The sequence below is a fragment of the Malus sylvestris genome, chromosome 9, assembly GCF_916048215.2.
Source record: "Malus sylvestris chromosome 9, drMalSylv7.2, whole genome shotgun sequence".
Taxonomy (NCBI): Eukaryota; Viridiplantae; Streptophyta; class Magnoliopsida; order Rosales; family Rosaceae; genus Malus; species Malus sylvestris.
The window spans coordinates 12,986,322-13,008,431 of NC_062268.1; the positions used below are offsets into that span (position 1 = coordinate 12,986,322).

At 40.1% G+C, this 22,110-nt stretch overlaps 1 long non-coding RNA gene and 1 pseudogene across 1 annotated transcript; both read right to left on the bottom strand.

Moving 5' to 3' along the window:
* Positions 1–10,458: 10,458 nt before the first annotated feature.
* LOC126582794 (uncharacterized) lies at positions 10,459–11,575 on the bottom strand. The gene is made up of 2 exons (XR_007609592.1): positions 10,841–11,575; positions 10,459–10,628 (listed from the first exon to the last, which is right to left on the bottom strand). It is a non-coding gene; the product is annotated as an uncharacterized LOC126582794 (long non-coding RNA).
* A 1,116-nt stretch (positions 11,576–12,691) lies between these two features.
* On the bottom strand, positions 12,692–21,773 carry LOC126582787 (23 kDa jasmonate-induced protein-like; annotated as a pseudogene).
* Between the last annotated feature and the right edge of the window lie 337 nt (positions 21,774–22,110).

Here is a 22,110-nt window from a genome sequence, read left to right on the forward strand (position 1 = left end):
CTGCCTTTGCCATGGGAATGTCACAACCATTGCAATCCTGCATCTCGAACCTTTTCAAAACTCGTTCAACATAAGCCTTTTGAGATAAGCCAAGTATTTTATTCTTCCTATCTCTAGTAATTTCTATCCCCAAGACGTAAGAAGCCTCTCCCATATCCTTCATCTCAAATCTATTAGACAAGAAAAGTTTTGTCTCATGGAGTAGGGTAAGATTTGTGCTAGCTAGCAAGATATCATCTACATAAAGTACCAAGATTACAAAATGCCTCCCACTGAATTTTAGATATATGCACTCATCAGACGGGTTCTCAATGAAACCATAATCTTGTATAACTTGATCAAACTTCAAGTACCATTGTCTTGAGGCTTGTTTCAAACCATAAATGGATTTCTTGAGCTTACACACTAAATTCTCTCTCCCTTCTTGAATGAACCCTTCCGGTTGCTTCATGAAAATTTCTTCATCCAAATCACCATTCAAGAATGCAGTTTTTACATCCATTTGGTGTAGAAACAAGTCGAAGTGAGCTACAAGTGCCATTATGACCCTAAATGAATCTTTGGTAGAAACGGGAGAAAATGTCTCATTGTAGTCAATTCCTTCCTTTTGAGTGAACCCTTTAGCTACTAATCTAGCCTTATATTGCTCTATATCTCCCTTAGAATCTCTTTTGGTTTTGAATACCCACTTACATCCTATAGCCTTGCACCCCTTTGGTAATTGTACTAGCTCCCAAACTCCATTCTTACTCATTGATTCAAGCTCAGACTTCATGGCTTTCAACCACTCTTCATTTTGAGAACTAGTCACGGCCTCCTTGAATGTAATTGGATCATCAACCTCTCCTAGATTAAATTCAGATTCTTGTAGATAACAAATAAAATCATCTGATATTGCATGCCTTCTAATTCTTTGGGATTTTCTTAAAAGGACTTGGTTTTGGTCATCGGTATTACTAGCAGGGACTATGGGCTCACTCACTTGGATTGGTATATCATGGTGATCATGTACAATTTCTTGCTGCTCACTTTCCACGTGAGCATTAAGAGATGGACTTTCATCACTTGCTGCCATGGTAGAGTTAACCACAACATCTTCTTGTACAACAGGTCCTTGTTCATTATTTAATTCCTTTTCCTCTTCAAAGCTAAAGCTTTCAACCTCTAAATCACCAACCGACTCTTCTATAAACTTAGCTCTCCCAGTTTCAATAATTCTTGTGGTGTGATTTGGACAATAAAACCGATAACCTTTGCTCCTTTCGGGATATCCAATGAAAAAACAACTAATGGTTCTTGGGTCTAACTTTTTCTCCAATGGATTATAAGCTCTTGCTTCTGCCTTGCAACCCCAAACTTTTAGATGAAATACACTCGGTTTCTTCTTGTACCATAATTCATATGGAGTGCTTGGAATATATTTGCTAGGAGCTCTATTTAAGATGTAGTTCGCTGTCTTTATAGCATCACCCCACAAAAACATTGGCAACTTTGTGCAGCACATCATACTCCTCACCATATCTTTAAGAGTTCTATTTCGTCTTTCTGAAACTCCGTTCTGTTCAGGTGTTCCAGGATTAGTGTACTGTGCTACAATGCCATTCTTTTCCAAAAACAGTGCAAAAGGTCCAGGATGACGGCCAGCTTCATCATACTTGCCATAGTATTCCCCGCCTCTATCGGATCTAACAACTTTGATCTTTAAGTCCAATTTGTTTTCCACTTCAGCTTTATATATTTTAAAAGCTTCAAAAGCAGCAGATTTTTCAGCCAAAAGATATATGTAGCCATACCTTGAATAGCCATCAATGAAGGTGATGAAATATTTAAAACCATCATGTGTTGGTGTGGGAAACGGACCGCAAATGTTGGTGTGAATAAGTTCCAGCAGATTTTGGCTTCTAATTGCACCCTTCTTTTTGGTGTTAACCATTTTTCCTTTTATACATTCAACACAAACATCCATGTCTTGATAATCAAGTGGTGGCAAAATTTCAGTTTTTGTTAAAGTTTGCATTCGTTCCTTTGATATATGTCCTAACCGTTTGTGCCATAACTTGGATGAAGTTTCATTGGTTGAAATCCTTCTCTTAACTCCTACGGTGTTCATGGAGACAAATGGAACCTTGCAATTTAGTTTAAATAAACCATCAACAAATAGACCACTTCCAACGAAATTCAACTTGTGATTAATATCGAAGCCATCTTCATTAAAACTAGGAAAAAATTTATTCTTGATGAGTTCGCCAACGGAAACCAAATTCCTTCTCATTGAAGGTACATAAATAACATCTTCTAAATCTAAAACAAAACCAGAATCCAAAACAAGTCGAACTACTCCAATGAACTCCACCGGTACTCTTTCTCCATTGCCTACGAACACGCTTACTTCATCCTTGTTTGGCACCCTCTTGCTTATGAACCCCTGCAAGGTATTTGTAATATGCACAGAAGCACCACTATCAAGCCACCATGTATCAGAAGGAACATCAACCAAACTAGTTTCAAAGCAAACAAACACAATGTTCTTACCTTTAGCCTTTTGTTTCTCCAACCAACGCCTATACTTTGGGCAATCCTTTTTCAAATGTCCAGCAAACTTCTTACAGAAAAAACACTTCAAACCATTTGGCTTGGTTGCTGCCTTGAACTTGTTAGACCCTTTAGGTTTGTAGGAGGGGTTTTTGGAAATCTCCTTGACTAAATTCTTAGCATGGGTGTGGACTAAATTAGCGACCTTGCTCTTGTCATGTCTTATGTTCTGCTCTTCGTGAACACAAATAGCTATAAGCTCATTGAGATCCCACTTTTCCTTTTGAGCATTGTAGGTGCTTTTTAGTTGAGAGTACTCCGAAGGCAAAGAGTTGAGGGCCACATGAACCAGGAATGGATCACTAATTGCAACATCCAAAGCATTTAACTTAGTAGCAATATCAATTAGCCCCAATATGTGCTCCCTCACACTTCCATCAACAAACTTGGTTGTCATCAATAAGTTCATAAGGTTTCCGGTTTCAGCTTTGTCGGATTCCTTGAACTTAGCTTCAATTGATGCCAAAAATTCCTTAGCACTATCCGTATCAGCAATACCACCTCTCACAGTGTCAGACATTGCCCTTTTCATAATGAGAATTGCCATCCTATTTGCCTTATGCCACTTTTCATACTTGTTTTTAATCTTAGTCGAGTCGTCCTCTTCAGGAACATCTGGTTCTTCCTCTCTCAAAACAACATCTAAGTCCATGAGACCTAGAATAATCTCTATGTCTTGCTTCCACTTTTTATAGTTGGTCCCAGTTAAAGCTTGGATTGAATTGAAATTCAAAGAAGCATTGACAGCTGAAGATTTAAACAAACAATACATACTTAATCCCCATAAACTTCAAAACATAATTAACTTACACCTATGGGCAAGAAAGTTAATATGTATGTGGCACTAAAATACATAGTTATAAGAATTACTTTCATGAAAAATTTTCCACACTTACGAGCAAGAAGAAAACCTTCCACAAATTCTTACAGTATATATTCCATACCATGCTATTGTCTAATTGAACCAATTAAAATAATCCACACTTACGAGCAAGAAGATTATCGTAATCGTTATAATTAAAACAACACAATTTGATCAATAGGACTTTGGATTTAGAGACCACTCAAATCAATTAAGCCGCTACGGCTTGCTTAATCGATATCAACCAAGTGATACCTAAAAGCTTGATCATATATTACTTTATGCATGTCAGATTATTAATCTTTATATCAGACATGTCTTTCTAGAACCTGGAAACAATCCATCATGCAAATATATGTCCAGTTTCAATGTCTTTCAATTAGTCCTTATATTGGCAATACGTTAATTAACACGGCATCCATGCACAACAATATAATAATGTAAACCCATCATCCACTTTGAATGCCAGATAATTGAAAAACATAGCAGCCATCATGCGTAATTATTTTAAGGCAAAAAACTGAACCAGAAAACTATAAACTATAACATGATGAACGACAGAAAAGGAACTTTACCGAGTTTTCTAATTTAATTTTCTTTTAAGGTCTTAATCATAAAAGCTACGCTCTGATACCACATGTAAAACTTTATTAGCCTATATAGATTAAAACACATATAAGTAACTAACCTGGAGACGCCATGCGTGAAACCTTGGTGTGCAAAGAGTCTTCTACGTTGTACTGATCCTTAGCAATCAAACCATATGGGGAGTTTGTGAATATTGCGTATCTCAGCAAACGCAGGGACCTTCACTTATATAGACATATTAACCTAATAGGCTTAGCCCATCATTGAGACCTAATAGGTAACTGAATATGTCTATATCTCCTTAACCAATCAGGATTAGGAACCCCTTTAGCAAGAATAACAACTTAATATTACATTCCTTTTGCAACCGGTAAAGTCCAAGTTAATTCCCTAATCCTATAACTTGATCCTCAAGTAACGTACAATGATTGTGAGACCACAAAACCTTGTGAGAACCGGATTTTACTCCAACAGTAATGCCATGCAATAATTATCGATACTTTCTTTTAATTGAACATGAAGGCAATGCGGGTGGCGCAAAAGCAATCATGCCTATATACCTGATAGGATTAGACATGATAAAAGGGAAATTGCAAGAAAGTAAATGTAGAAATGGAATAGAAATCAAAGTAAATTCATATATTCATTCATAGTACTCTTTTATATAAGAAAAGAAGTTTAAATAGATTCAAGGATAGTTGGGTTTGAGGTGTCGACGGGTCTAATGGTATTACCTATGTAATGGGCCTAGTGGATAGTAATAACAATAGGGGGTCTAACTAGTCATAACCGAAGCCCAATAGCATAGAGCCGCATCAATCCATCCCCCCCTAACATGAGGTTTGTCCTCAAGCCTCTCAAACTATGAAAGAAGAATGGAGCAGTTTAGGAAAGAAAGCAGCCAATTTTTCAAACCGTGTGCCATAAACATGTCAAATATTAGCTTTTGTATGGTGGTGCCAAAAATTTCCAGATGGAGCAAAATAGTGTAAGTTTGGACCATGCATGTAGCCAGTGGCGAAGCTACAGAGGGACTGGGAGAGGCGGCCACCCCTTCCCTCTCCAGAAATTAAGCCCAGGAGCGTGGTTCCGTCCCTCTAGTCTCGTCGAAATTAATGGATACATTTGCATTGCAGATCGGTTTCTGGGCACAACAGTAGCTTAAGTTATTTTTCTTTTCAAATCTCTTAAATGAAACGGTTTGTTTCATTTTGTATTAAAAAAAAAAAAACAAAACCTCCTTAATCAAACGACGCCGTTTCGTTTAATTAATTAAAAAATAAATCAAAAATTTAAAGGGGACCATTGTCCCGTGCCTTCCATTATCAAATGAGTCCTAACCTTTTGAAAGCCAATCCCTTTTTTAAAACCAATCAGAAGGCCCGTGTGTGCCCCCCCCCCCCCAAAATCCCAGCAACAGTTTTCAGTGCCCTCCTTCTTCCGTTCTGTTCCGTTGTCCCATATTTGTCCTTCAAGCCGAGCCAGCCGCCACTGCCAACCTCTAGCAGCCAACTGTTGGTTGGTTTTCCACTTCTCTCTCAGTCTTAGGTAAAATTTTTAACTTTCTAATTTGTATTATCCCTAACCCTAATTGATTAATTAATACGAAATTTTAGTTAATTAATATAGAATCATAGAGTAATACACTAATTAATTATTGATTTTTGATTTTTGCGTATAAATATGAATCCTATGAATGATTATTGATCAATGAAAATTATGAAATTATTGTCTAGAGTAAAAATTGAATTCTTGATTATTGATTAATTGATTATTGATATTAATTTATGAATTGAATTTTTGTGTATTAAATAATTTATATGAATATTGGTATTGATTAATTGAATTGTTGGTTTAATTAGTTAGTACTCATATTGACTATAGTATAGTTTAGTCTAAGACTAAGAGTCTAAAACTTTTTTCTTTTCTTTTCCATATACAGTTACATAATGGAACGATACTATAAGAAACAGTGCTTAAATCCTCCTTCAAATATTCCGGCTAGTCCTTCTTTGAATATTCCGAGTAGTCCTCATTCGAATATTCCAAATATTCCTTCTTCTAGTATTCCGGGTAGTTCCCAACAAAATGAGGTCACTGAATTGGATGAAATACTGGCTAATCTTCCTGCAGACCCTGGACATACACGTCGAATGCTTGATTATCCACCTAATTATCGTGAAGCAATTCGTCAACACTATCTCCAAAATAATCCTTGTCAGCCTAAAGACCACATCATGCCCAGAAAAGTTAGCAACAATCGATGTTTTGTCACTCGTTGGTTTGATAATTTTAAGTGGTTGGAGTATAGTATAGTAAAAGATGCCGCATTTTGCCGTTATTGCTATCTATTCAAGTGTGATTTTGATAAAGAGGGAAATGCCAGAAGTGATGTCTTCACTGAGATTGGGTTTACAAATTGAAGGAAATGACTCGAAAATTTTTGAGATCATAAGGGAGGTGTTGGAAGTCTTCATAATAAAGCTTTACAACAAGCTAGAGATTTGATGACGCAAAAGCAACATATTGAAACATTTGTGATTAAGCAAACCGATGAAGCTCGCATTAATTATCACACTTTATTGCGTGGCGCACTTGATTGCACAAGATGGTTGTTGCAACAAGGTTTGCCTTTTCGTGGCCATGATGAATCGTTCAAATCAAGCAATAGGGATAATTATTTGGAGCTTATGCAATTTCTTGCCGATCATAATGATAAAGTTAGGAAGGTTGTGTTTGAGAATGCTCCCAAGAATCTCATGTATACTTCTTCCGATATTCTAAAAGATCTTGGCCGTGCTTGTGCCATTGAAACTATTGGTGCAATTACTAAAGATATGGAAGGTACATTTTTTTTCTCTTTTGGTTGATGGATCACATGATTCTTCAACTAAAGAGAAAATGGCGGTGGTATTGCGTTATGTGAACAAGGAAGGAGAAGTAATTGAAAGGTTTTTGGGTGTGCAACATGTCTCCTCTACAACTAGTAGCTCACTTGAAGAGGCCATTGAGAGATTATTTGCTTCAACAAATTTCAGTATACTCAAGTTACGGGGATAAGGCTATGATGGAGCTAGTAATATGAAAGGAGAACTAAATGGCCTTAAAGCAAGGATTTTGAACAAGTATCCTCAAGCATTTTATGTTCATTGTTTTGCACACCAACTTTAACTAGCTCTTGTAGCCGTTGCAAAAGGAATTGAGGATGTCGCCATTTTCTTCAACAATGCTAGTATTTTGGTCAATACTATTGAATCATCGTGTACGTGTCGTGACGCATTTAGAGAGAAACAACTAGAACAAATTAAGAAAGCTCTTGATATTGGTGATCTTCAAACAGGTAGAGGGTTAAATCAAGAGATTAGTCTCATGCGTCCTTGTGATACACGTTAGAACTCACATTATGGTACTATAGTTAGTATTATTGTCATGTTTGAAGCCGTGGTGGAGGTGGTTGAATGGATTAAGTATGATACCAACCAAGACAATTTTGGTGATGTAAGTGAGTTATTCCATGACATACAAACTTTTGATTTTGTGTTTCACCTTTTTTTTTATGAGACTCATATTGGGAATTACAAATGAGTTATCACAAGCATTACAAAAGAAAGATCAAGATAGTGTAAATGCGATGGTGTTAGTGGAAGTATGCAAGCAAATACTACAATCCTTGAGAGATGATAACTTTGGGGACTTGCTTGATGATGTACAAAAGTTTTGTCAAGAGCAAGATATTGTTGTTCCTAATATGGAGGATTTGCGTTTTGTACCCGGAAAGTCAAGGCATAAAGCTCCAAGACTCACAAACTTCCATTACTATCGTGTGGACCTCTATTTTCAAGTCCTTGATACGTAATTAAAGGAATTGAATGATCGCTTCAATAAGGTAAACACCGAATTGCTTCTTTGTATGGCATGTTTGAGTCCGTTGAATAATTTTGCATCTTTTGACAAAGCAAAAATTGTTCGTCTAGCCCAACTTTATCCTCAAGATTTTGATTGTATGGACCTCATGAATCTTTCAATTCAACTTGACAATTACATTCACGATATGAAGATGCATAGTGAGTTTTCATCATTGAGAGGAATTGGTGATCTTGCAAATGAGTTAGTGAAGACCGGGAGGTATGCAAGCTATATATTAGTGTATAAGCTCCTTACATTGACTTTGGTGTTACTAGTTGCAACCGCTTCGGTAGAGAGAGTTTTTTCTGCTATGAAGATTGTGAAAACACTTAACAAAATGAGAGATCAATGATTGAGTGATAGCATGCTTTTTTACATTGAGAGAGATGTATTTGCTTTTATTGATAATGGGCCTATTATGCTGCGTTTTCATGATATGAAACCTCGTCGGCAACAATTGTAATGTGTTTGTATTGATAAATTATGGAAGACATTACTATATAAAGGATTTGGTTGTTGCTATTCTTTTGAACTTGCACTCTTTTAACTTTGCCCCTCCCCCCATCAATTCCTAGCTTCGCCACTACATGTAGCCATCTGAAAATAAGAAGAAAGGTCCCATTGTGACATGAAAGAACAACTCCACAATGGATTGCTGCAGTTTCACCATGATGAACAATACCCCATTGTAGTCTAGTACCCCAGAAGAATAAAAATGTATGTCCCAATGATTTTCTGAAACAAACAATGGAAGATAGGAGGGAAAGTGCACCGGATTGCACAACATCAGGCAAAAGAAAAGATTGTCGTAGCCTTTTGGTGACAGGTAGTGTGAGCAACAACGGCCCAACTGGTAGCTAAAAAGAAATCTTCCACCAATTGAGGAATTCCATGGATGACTTGTGGAATCCATTGACATCTGAACCAAGTTTAGAACTTCCAATTGAGACGTTTCTCACTTGAACAACTTTATAGTTCTTCAAGTAGTGCAACAAATGAGGTCTGATCCAAGCCGTACAAGAAATATCATCCATAGAAAACCATCCTAGCCCCAGAATCAATCTTAACCAATGCTTTTATTCAAGGGAAATCCGACGTATCATGATACAAGTAGAGAAAATGTACCCCTTTCTTTATGACACTATACTTATTTTATAACACGTGAAGTACCCAATTGAATATCGAGCAATTAAAAAATTTATATACCAATAAGACGGGTTTAACTTTCTCCAGCATGTCGAGATGGACAAACAAATGTAAGCATTGAAAAAATATGATATATGTTATAAAATTAGTGGGATGATTGCCCACATGCATTTGGCAAAAGATGAGAAGACTTTAGAATAGTGAATTAATAGTGGAAGTGTGATATTGTCAAAAGGAGCAATGATTTCCCTCATTTGTATATCATGGATGTGGCTTTATAAATAGAGCACTCCGTGTGTTATCAAAATAGAGACTGCGAAAGAAAGAACTAAAGAAATAATATCAGTATCTCTCCCTCCCTCTCTTTATCTGCCATCCTTTTATGTTATAACTACTAAAATTACAGTGTGATATTTTGTATCTGCTTCACTCATATCCCTAGCAAAGGTTATCTCTCTAACTTTTGTCAATTTATAACACGTTATCAGCGCGACTCTCTAACCTTAACTAGTTCCCATCTCCCTTCATCGAAAAGAAAAAAAAAAGCTTCCTCCAAGTATTTTCCTGTTCTTCTTCATCCTCTGCCTCACTTGCATGATGTACCCTCGCAAAGAACTGCTAGCACCATGCCTGCTTCTCATTCTCAATTTAACAATTACTTATATCTTTGATTTCTTGTTTGGTGTATTCCTGATTACTAACCCAGTGTTTATTTATGTTTATTTTACTGCACTCAAAGATGATGCGGTACAATCGCCCATCTTGAACTACAAATTTAATTTCACTGCGATCAAAGATGGTGCGGTACAATGGATTGCTGCAGTTTCACCATGATGAACAATACCCCATTGTAGTCTAGTATCCCGTCTAGTATCCCAGAAGAATAAAAATGTATGTCCAAATGATTTTCTGAAACAAACAATGGAAGATAGGAGGGAAAGTGCACGAGATTGCACAACATCAGGCAAAAGAAAAGATTGTCGTAGCCTTTTGGTGACAGGTAGTGTGAGCAACAACGGCCCAACTGGTAGCAAAAAAGAAATCTCCCACCAATTGAGGAGTTCCATGGATGACTTATGGAATCATTGACATCTGAACCAAGTTTAGAACTTCCATTTGAGACGTTTCTCACTTGAACAACTTGATAGTTCTTCAAGTAGTGCAACAAATGAGGTCTGATCCAAGCCGTACAAGAAATATCATCCATAAAAAACCATATTACAGACTCGCTATTTGGAAAGGTGAAGAAATGAAACAGATTAACAGTTCTCATCCACTGTTTCTGTTGATCCCTGGTATCCTCCCCATGAAAGTAATATATGCATTCCCTCGCCATTTAGAATATGAACAATGTTCACCAGAGCTAGAGAAAACAGAAGAGTGTTATGGTCACATTTATGTCGAACATAATACAATTTCCAGCCATTAGTAATAATTTCCTTGTACACCATAGGGAACCATCTTCCAAATTCTAGTATGGCTCTCATATTTGCGAAGGTGACTCTCACCTTGGCATGATGACGAAAAAGATCAGCTACAAAACAAATTCTGCTCAACACTTCACTCCATGTGATCAATGACATGAACCATGTGGCAGCAAACAAAATATTCAGTCAACCAATTTTGCTTGCAATTAATATATGTTGCAGCAACTTGATTTCTCCTCCCCAAAGAGATATGATCTGATTCCAGCTTATGAAAGTGTAAAACCAAACAATGAACAAGTATGGGTATTGGAGGTAGAACCTGAGCAGGAGCCACGGAAGTAGTAGGACCAGGCAAGAACCTCTCCATTACATGAATATGAGCCGTATGATCCACAAACAAGGCTGCCATAAGGTCGACAGTGCATGTAGCATTGAAGTGGCACCAAGATACATACTCCTCACCATCAAAATGCTTGCCAAAATCCGTTATTATACCAATGGTGTCAATATAGAAGGCAAGAACCACATGGATTTGATTTACATAAGCAACATAGGAAGCTACAAATAGACTCATGTACTTAGAAATAACCTCTATAACTTGCAAAAGCCTCTGTGAAGCCGATAGAAATGCCATCCATGTTCAGCACACCATGGTAATGCATGCCATCTAGTAAAAATCGAGCAGTAGGTTGTGTTACCCAAGATACCAACATGTTGTCAAATATCCCACTGCTAGAGAAAGAGCCATAGAAAGAAACTTGCGAAAATAACAAGAATATTTTTCCTTGACAAGTTCTGAAGCTACTAAAATAGGTAACCCAAAACTTGTCAATGATCCTGTCACCACATATACATTAGCATCATCTAAGAACTCAACAAGGGATATTTCAGAACTGAAGGTAAACCCCTGTTCGTCTGACAGTGCAAATACCTCAAACTCATCATGGTCTAACGTCATCCACTTGGAATGGAAGGAGAAAACTAACGCAACAGCTACATAGCTTAATTTGCAAAATGCATGCCCCGGATCCCATACAAGCTGAAATTCAATCCCACTAGTAACCCAGCCCCATGTCTCCCCGGCACCTCCTTCCCCAGCCTAATCTCCCCTGCCGCCAGGACTTGGTAACTCCCAACACCTCTGAAATCTCGAAGTCCAACCACAACAAAGATTGGGGAAAAGAGAACAAAAACCCAGAAAAATTCCAAGTAATCCCAAATCACTTGTGTCTATCCAAATGTCTCTTCTACGGTTGCAGGTTCACTTTAGGATCACTAAATCAAAAGCCGTTTTTCGTGTACTACCAAATTCATATACGCATATTACCAGCTTTCTGTTGGTCATGCCTGTTGTTAATATCACTGTGTCTGTACTTCTAATGTTAAGAACTTGGCTTCGTGAATTTGTTCAGGTCCAATTCGAAACGTCAATCCACACTTTTCAGCTTTTCCTGAAGATGGAAGTCGCTTGTTTCTTAATTTGCTTTAATGGAACTTCTTGTTTCCTTGTTTGAGAATTGTGATAGATGTAGAGAGATTGAGTAGCGAGAGAGGCCTTCGCAATAACCCATTTATATGAAAAGACAATTTTGTCATTTTAAGTTTTTAAGAAAACTTTATTTCTGTTATATTGTTGTGCACTGCATGTTCTTCAATTGCATCCCAGAGAAAGGCACAATTAGTAGGATTAACCGATATTAGTCATCCTTTCAGGCATCCATAGTAAGAATCCACATGTTGCCTAAAAAAAATTCATAAGAAACCACACAGCATCCATGTGAAGTTCTTGTTTTTCGTGACTTTACACAAGAGGGGAGAAGACGGCAAGAGAGAAGGGTGGGGAGAATGGCAGTGAGGCAGAGTGATATGGTGCGAAGGTAATCTCAAACTAAATGTGATGTGAATTTGAATCTTATTATGCATGAGAATTCTAAATAAGATTAAATGCATGAATCTTATTGTGCATAATAAGATTAAATTGCTTTAGATTAACCAAATGATCAAAACTTGTCTAAATATACGTAAATGCACGAATGGTAAATATACACACTCGAAATCCATTCCGTTATTCTGAAATATTACAATATTAAGCTTAGTATCATGCATAATAAGATTCAAATTCAAACCACAGGCGTATTATTGTAATAGAATTAACATGGGATAGTATTTGGTGGACACCATTTTATTATGCATCCCAGGGATTTTTAAAAGTGAGTATTGCTTCAACAATTGGGTGAGTTGAGTTGACATGATTGACACGCATCCATTCCATGTGTCCTTGCCGTACGTTTGACCTCGCGCCAAGTAATCCTGGTTTAAGCTCCACAAATATTTAAAGTGATCATGCTCTCGAACCTGTGTGTAGACCTGCACTTACACGCATATCGCAGGTATTCAAGAGATGTCAAATGTGTTTAATAAAGCTAGGGCGTCACCCGTAAGTGGCGCGCTGTGTGGCCCGAGCACAGTGATAAGTGAGCAAGGGTCGCTGTATCTCCATCGGCACCCGGATGCAGTGTTAAATGAGCAAGGGGGCCATAGAAACTTCTTTTCGAACGACTCCACTCAAAGTTGTTTGGGAGCATATGCTCCTATCAACTTTACCCGGGACACACAAAAGAAGTACTTTGATCCTATTAGACGGGGGAGGGTGAAGAAGCTAGGACAGAAGGGTAGAGTTCAAGAGAGCAAAATGCGTTTAGGAACGTGGAATATAGGAACCTTAACGGGAAAATCTATGGAAGTAGTGGAAGTTATGGTGAGGAGAAGGATAAATATTATGTGCCTACAAGAAACTAAGTGGGTTGGTAGTAAGGCAAAGGATCTAGAAAACTCAGGGTTTAAACTTTGGTATTCGGGCACAAATAGAACGAGAAACGGTGTTGGCATCATCGTGGACAAGACCTTGGTACAAGATGTTGTAGATGTCAAGAGGGTAGGAGATAGAATCATGGCAATCAAGATTGTAATAGGACAAGAACTTATCAATGTGATTAGTGCGTACGCACCTCAAGTAGGGTTGGATACGAGTTCGAAGGAGAAATTTTGGGAAGATCTTGGAGACTTGGTGCAAGGAATTGCTCAGACGGAGAAGTTATTTATAGGAGGAGATTTAAATGGACACGTGGGCAGGGAGACAGGCAACTATGGAGGTTTTCATGGTGGCCATGGTTTTGGGGAGAGAAACGAGGATGGGGAAGCTATCTTGGATTTTGCAATGGCATATGATCTCTTCTTAGCCAACACCTTCTTTAAGAAGAGAGAAGAACATGTGATCACCTACAAGAGTGGGTCGTCAAAAACACAAATAGATTTTCTTCTAATGAGGAAAGGGGATCGTATAACTTGTAAGGATTGCAAAGTTATACCAGGAGAGAGCGTGGCTAATCAACATCGCTTGTTGGTGATGGATGTACATATCAAAAGAGTAAGACAAAAGAACAAGACTTGGAAGTGCCCAAGAACTAGATGGTGGAATCTAAAAGAAGAAAAACAAGCCATTTTCAAAGAGAAGGTAATCATCCAATATGTGTGGGATAGAGAGGGGGAAGCTAGCCAAATGTGGGATTCCATGGCTAGTTGTATCCGAAAAGTAGCAAAAGAGGTATTAGGAGAGTCCAAGGGCTTTGCCCCACACCAAAAGGAATCTTGGTGGTGGAATGAGGAGGTACAAACAAAGGTGAAGGCTAAGAAGGAATGTTGTAAAGCCTTATACAAGGAGAGGACCGATGAAAATGGTGAAAGGTATAGAAAAGCGAAGCAAGAGGCGAAGAAAGCTGTCAGAGAAGCTAAGTTAGCGGCTTACGACGATATGTATAAACGACTAGATACCAAAGAAGGAGAGTTGGATATCTATAAACTAGCTAGAGCAAGGGAAAAGAAGACAAGGGACCTAAACCAAGTGAGGTGCATCAAGGATGAGGATGGAAAGGTTCTTGCTACAGAGAACGCGGTTAAAGACAGATGGAGAGGTTATTTTCATAATCTTTTCAATGAAGGACATGAAATGAGTGCTTCTTTAGGGGAGTTGAGTAACTCAGAAGAGTGTAGAAACTACTCCTTTTATCGTCGAATCCGGAAGGAAGAAGTGGTTGTAGCTTTGAAGAAGATGAAGCATAGAAAAGCAATAGGCCCAGACGATATACCAATCGAAGTGTGGAAAGTTTTGGGAGAGACAGGTATAACATGGCTCACTGACCTTTTCAATAGGATTTTGAAAACGAAGAAGATGCCAAATGAGTGGCGAACGAGCACTTTGGTGCCTATCTACAAGAATAAGGGCGACGTACAAAATTGCATGAACTATAGGGGTATTAAGCTAATGAGTCATACAATGAAGCTCTGGGAGAGAGTCATTGAGCATAGATTGAGGCAAGAGACACGGGTTTCGGACAACCAATTCGGGTTCATGCCAGGGCGCTCAACCATGGAGGCAATCTATCTCTTACGAAGATTGATGGAAAGATATAGAGATGGGAAAAAGGATTTACACATGGTCTTTATAGATTTGGAAAAAGCGTATGATAGGGTCCCAAGAGACATTCTTTGGAGGATTTTAGAGAAGAAAGGAGTACGAGTAGCATATATCCAAGCTATAAAGGATATGTATGAAGGAGCAAAGACTGCCGTAAGAACTCATGAAGGACAAACCGAAAGCTTTCCCATAACTGTAGGATTACATCAAGGCTCATCCTTAAGTCCTTACCTTTTTGCGTTGGTAATGGATGAGTTAACAGGACATATTCAAGATGATATTCCTTGGTGTATGCTTTTCGCAGACGATATAGTGTTGATAGATGAAACTCAGGAAGGGGTAAATGCAAAGCTTAACCTTTGGAGAGAAGTGTTGGAATCTAAAGGTCTTCGCCTAAGCCGATCAAAGACAGAATATATGGAGTGCAAGTTCAGTGCAAATGGAGGCCAAAACGAGTTAGGGGTGAGGATCGGAGATCAAGAAATACCAAAGAGCGACCGTTTTCGTTACCTAGGATCTATCTTGCAAAAGAACGGAGAATTAGATGGAGATCTCAACCATAGAATACAAGCTGGATGGATGAAGTGGAAGAGTGCATCCGGCGTGTTGTGTGACCGCCGTATGCCACTGAAGCTCAAGGGAAAATTTTATAGGACGTCAATAAGGCCGGCGATGCTGTATGGCACAGAATGTTGGGCGGTGAAACATCAACACGTACACAAAATGGGTGTAGCGGAGATGAGGATGCTTCGTTGGATGTGTGGGCACACGAGAAAGGATAAGATTAGGAATGAGGATATCCGGGGTAAAGTAGGAGTAGCCGAAATTGAAGGAAAGATGAGAGAAAATCGGTTACGGTGGTTTGGACATGTGCAAAGAAGGCCTACTGACGCTCCGATTAGAAGATGCGACTATGGGACAGAGGTTCAGGGCCGAAGGGGTAGAGGAAGACCTAGGAAAACTTTGGAAGAGACTCTAAGAAAAGACTTAGAGTACTTGGATCTAACGAAGGACATGACACAGGATCGAGCACAATGGCGTTCTAAGATTCATATAGCCGATCCCACTCAGTGACTTGGATTTTCCAAGTCTCCAACCAAGAAGTTTTCCTCACTCGGGAAATTAAGGGAACACTACCCCAACCTACATGCTCCACTCAGAAAGCTTCAACATACAAGCTTCAACAAAAGAAAATTCAAAGAACTTAGCGAAGAAGGCTTTGGTGTATTTAACACAATACGTTGAAATGAAGGAAAGCTTATTTATTGATATCCCCGATAAGCTACAAATATGTACATATACATGAGTCAAAATAAACACACAAGAGGGAGCCTTCACAAAGGTTGCTTAGGAGAAGTCTCAGCAGTCGGTAGAGCCCCAGAAAGAGAAGGCACCGGAGGGGGATCATTTGGAGCCTCAGTACTGGACAGAACCCTAGAAGGAGGAGGCATCAGAGGTTGATCATTTGGAGCTTCATTACGCGGTACAGCCCCAGAAGACGAAGGCAATAAATGCCTTTGGAACAAACCCACAAATCTCTGATGATCAAGTAAAACCTGACCATCAGTTTCCTTCATCTGGTCAAGCTTCCTCTTCATGTTTGTAGCATAGTCATGTGCGAGCCGGTGCAACTGTTTATTCTCATGCTTGAGCCCTCTAATCTCCTGTTTGAGACTCATCACTTCAGCCGCCAATGATTCAACTTGGCGGGTTCGAGCAAATAGGCGTTGGGCCATATTAGACACAGAACCTGCACACTGAACACTGAGAGCCAGCGAATCCTTAACAGCTAACTCATCAGACCGTTTGGAAAGTAGTCTGTTATCTTTGGGAGTGAGAAGGTTCCTGGCCACCACCGCAGCGGTCATATCATTCTTCATCACGGAATCCCCAACGGTAAGAGGACCAGTTGGGGAGACGAAGGATGGGCGCCATATGTTGTCTGGAGAAGGCGGGGCTGCCTCTTCAACAAGGTTCAAGTCAAAACGACGGTCGGAGGGGCCAGACATTTTCAAAGGTGTTGAAGAGAGAAGAGGTCGGACAAATCAAGATCTTAGAAGTGCAAGAATGAAGCTTCTACTGGTGGAGATTCAAGTGTGCTTTGGAACTTAATGCCAGCCCCTATAAAAATCTGCACTCGACGGAGCTTCAGAAATCAAAGAGGCGCCTGCTCAGAAATCGAAGAGGCGTTTGCTTTCTCAAAAGTTGGGCTGCTTAGAGATCACGAGGGTTGATCTCAGAAATCGAAGAGCCGTTTGCTTTCTCAAAAGTTGGGCTGCTCAAAGACCACGAAGGCCGATCTCAGAAATCGAAGAGGCGCTCGCTTTCTCAAAAGCTGGGCTCCCTAGAGACCACGAGGGCCGATCTCAGAAATCGAAGAGGCACCTACTTTTCCAGCCTTGTCAGCACCTGTCACACGCACACTCAGCTTTGCGGAAATTATGGGCATTCTGTCAAAGACTTTTGGGGAAGTAGAAAACACATGAATCTTACTGTTCAATCACCCACTTCCCACACGCAACAATAGCTCATGGGTACCACAGATAACTTTGCCAAAGTTCTCTGCCAAAGTTGAGCACGTGAAGCTTGCAGCTCCCACTACATCGCTCTGACCAAGAAGTGTAAAAGAATAGCAAAGAAACAGCACTAACAAAGTTTAGACCCATAAATTTTGAAGGTCTAGCTACCATATTATTACCCACAAGGGTAAAGGAACAGTACCACTGCTGGATAATTGGAAAGTCCATGTATGTCAACCTCTGTGCTTCGTGGCAAGGTAGACTAGCAAACATGCCCAACCTTTACTCACATTCGAGAAAACACTCCCAATAAGATTGCTTGCTCCAAAATCGAAGAGGCACCGTCCTCCGAATCTAAAGAGCCAGACTCCCAACATGACTACTTTCTTAAAAATCGAAGAGAGGGTAAAGGAACAGTACCATTGCTGGATAATTGGAAAGTCTCTGTGTGTCAACCTCTGTGCTTCGTGGCAAGGTAGACTAGCAAACATGCCCAACCTTTACTCACATTCGAGAAAACACTCCCAACAAGATTGCTTGCTCCAAAATCGAAGAGGCACCGCCCTCCGAATCTCGAGAGCCACTCTCCCAACATGATTACTTTCTCAAAAATCGAAGAGACACTGCTCCCCGAATCTCGAGAGCCAGACCCCTAGCATGATTGCTTTCTCAAAAATCGGTGAGGCACCGTTCTCCGAATCAATCGAAGAGACGCTCGCTTTCTCAAAAGCTGGGCTGCTCAGAGACCACGAGGGCCGATCTCAGAAATCGAAGAGGCACCTACTTTTCTAGCCTTGTCAGCACCTGTCACACGCACACTCAGCTTTGCAGAAATTATGGGCATTCTGTCGAAGACTTCTGGTGAAGTAGAAAGCACATGAATCTTACTGTTCAATCACCCACTTCCCACACGCAACAATAACTCATGGGTACCACAAATCACTTTGCCAAAGTTCTCTGCCAAAGTTGAGCACGTGAAGCTTGCAGCTCCCACTACATCGCTCTGACCAAAAAAGGTAAAAGAATAGCAAAGAAACAGCACTAACAAAGTTTAGACACATAAATTTTGAAGGTCTAGCTACCATATTATTACCCACAAGGGTAAAGGAACAGTACCACTGCTGGATAATTGGAAAGTCCCTGTGTGTCAACCTCTGTGCTTCGTGGCAAGGTAGACTAGCAAACATGCCCAACCTTTACTCACATTCGAGAAAACAGTCCCAACAAGATTGCTTGCTCCAAAATCGAAGAGGCACCGTCCTCCGAATCTCGAGAGCCAGACTCCCAACATGACTACTTTCTCAAAATCGAAGAGAGGGTAAAGGAACAGTACCATTGCTGGATAATTGGAAAGTCCCTGTGTGTCAACCTTTGTGCTTCGTGGCAAGGTAGACTAGCAAACATGTCCAACCTTTACTCACATTCGAGACAACACTCCCAACAAGATTGCTTGCTCCAAAATCGAAGAGGCACCGCCCTCCGAATCTCGAGAGCCAGACTCCCAACATGATTACTTCCTCAAAAATCGAAGAGACACTGCTCTCCGAATCTCGAGAGTCAGACCCCCAGCATGATTGCTTTCTCAAAAATCGAAGAGGCATTGTTCTCCGAATCTCGAGAGCCAGATACCACAGACCATTTTTTCAAAGTGCTCTGACAGAGTTAAAACATGTGAAACTGGCAGCTCCCACTACCGTGCTATGACCAAGCAGGGTAAAGGAATAGCATTACTACTTGTTGTTAGGGAGACTCCTATATATGTCGACCTCCATCCCCAACGGACAGGCAGACCTGCAAAAATGCTCAACCCTTCATCATATCTGAGAGGGCACTCCCAACAAAGCCTTTCGAAATATTCAGCTTTCTTTCCCCCCGATAATACCTCTGCAAACAAGCTATACTAGAGCAAGAATATCTCATATCATCAGGGTTAAAAGCAAGAGTATCCCATATCATGCTTTTTCCCTGTTTTTTCTTTTGGCCTTGTTTTTACCTGCAAGACAAGGAGAAAGAGAGCAATCAGTCAGCACTTGGAATCAAGCTTCCAGCCAGGAACTGACTACCTGGAACCCCTTACCTGATTACTTACCTGGCATTGCTCTCGAGTACTCATCTTCAACATCTTATGTTTCCAGGGAAGATTCCGCATCTGCTTGAGGAACAGATAGGGCAAGTGCGAAGGATACAAGGAAGCATGTGGAGACAAGCGTAACAGCACACGTGCCGATACATCCATTACTCTGTCAAAAGCAAAAGTATCCCATATCAGCAGGGTGGAACGTACTCTAGATTTGATGGACTTGTTTTGACCCTCAAATTCTTCAGTCGGCCTTATACTCTGGAGGAAACCAGAAAACCCTCCAGCTCAGTTCAAGAATAAGCCTGTGGAAAGTTACTTCTTCAAAAGCAAAAGTATCTCATATCATCTCTTCTCATTTTTCTTCTCTTTATCCTTCATGCTGCTGCAAGATGGGGAGAAGGTGAACAATCAGTCGGAGCTCTGATTGCTTACCTTGTCTGTCACCTCTTTCAGCAGACCCCCTAGCTCGGCGACTTGGGGGACTCCTACTACATGGTTTGTATCGCGCTTGACCAAGCCTGAAACTACAAGTAAGCTTCAAGTGAAATTGATACATTACCTTGTGCATCTCCACCAGTTAAAGATACCACCCCTGGATGGAGGAAGAGTACTTCCAGAGAAGATGCCACATCTACCTATGAGACAGATAAGGCAAGTCAAGACGACACCACACTCCGATACTTAGAAGTTTCGTGATTACGAGATCATTCTCCCACAATATTTCCTAATGTCATTTGTACTAAATCATTCACTCGTACTCACTAAAGGAGAGCTTGAACCTATGTACTTGTGTAAACCCTTCACAATTAATGAGAACTCTTCTATTCCGTGGACGTAGCCAATCTGGGTGAACCACGTACATCTTGTATTTGCTTTCCTATCTCTATCCATTTATATACTTATCCACACTAATGACCGGAGCAATCTAGCGAAGATCACAAAAAGCGACCGTTTTCGTTACCTAGGATCTATCTTGCAAGAGAACGGAGAATTAGATGGAGATCTCAACCATAGAATACGAGCTGGATGGAAAGAGTGCATCCGGCGTGTTGTGTGACCGTCGTAGGCCACTGAAGCTCAAGGGAAAATTTTATAGGACGACAATAAGGCCAGCGATGGTGTATGGCAGAGAATGTTGGGTGGTGAAGCATCAACACGTACACAAAATGGGTGTAGCGGAGATGAGGATGCTTCATGGGATGTGTGGGCACACGAGAAAGGATAAGATTGGGAATGAGGATATCCGAGGTAAAGTAGGAGTAGCCGAAATTGTAGGAAAGATGAGAGAAAATCGGCTCTGGTGATTTGGACATGTGCAAAGAAGGCCGACTGACGCTCCGGTTCGAAGATGTGACTACGGGACAGAGGTTCAGGGCCGAAGGGGTAGAGGAAGACCTAGGAAAACTTTGGAAGAGACTCTAAGAAAAGACTTAGAGTACTTGGATCTAACGGAGGACATGACACAAAACCGAGCGCAATGGCGTTCTAGGATTCATATAGCCGACCCCACTTAGTGGGAAAAGGCTTTGTTGTTGTTGTTGTTGTTGTTAGTGTAAATAATATAATATCGTTAATATATAAAAAATAAAAAAAAGTCATTAATACATACTCACCGTGTTGGTCGAGCGAGTTCTGTCCAATGGGTTGCTCCAAGACAACATCCAGTCGCATTCGTCGCCAACATTATTTAGGCCTCGGTACACAACAGCAGCAGTGGATCCATAAAAATCTATGGCAGTTTTGACGTGCAGAAACGCACCCCACTGACCATTTGCAATCAGTGGTGGGTATGGTGCCTTCCCGATGTGCCCATACCAATCTTTCTTATCAGCATAGCTAATGGTGTCCCCAGTTGCATTGTAAACAAGGCAGAGTGTGGAGACTCCGCCACCATACTGCTCCTTCAGTTTCTCCACATATGTTCGAGCGTTGAAGTCCTTCTCCGCGGCATTTTTCATAGTCAACGCCACGTGTGCCCTGTCTACTTTTCTTATTTGCTTGTTGACATACTCTGGCATTCCCTTCAAAGTTTCATCCGTGATGGGGTTGCCAAAAACGTTATACGCCATCTTTACATTGAACTTGATTAATTCTCTCTCTGTCGCTCTGTCTCTCTTGATTTTCCTCTAAAGCATTTCTATCAGAGGTAATGCGTATTTATAATCCCATGAGCAGAGAAGGGATGTCGACCAAAAGGAAAAGTCTGAAATGTCCCTTAAGAAAAGAACAAGAAAAAAGGGTCACGCTCTCATGATGCAGCTAGCTTTGGCTTCACTATTATTAAAAATAAAAATAAAAATAAAAATAAAAAACGTGAGGGATGCATGCAGCACGAACGGAATCACATTACCACGTGAACAGTATTTCAAAGTTATCTCTGTACCAATTGTGGCAGTGAGGCCCTTCTCTAAAAATACAGATTTCTCCTCCTACGTACCAAGAGTGTCTCACTTTAATGGAATAAGCAAACCAAGTAGGCACATTTTTTATTTTATTTCATCTTTAACATCTATTTT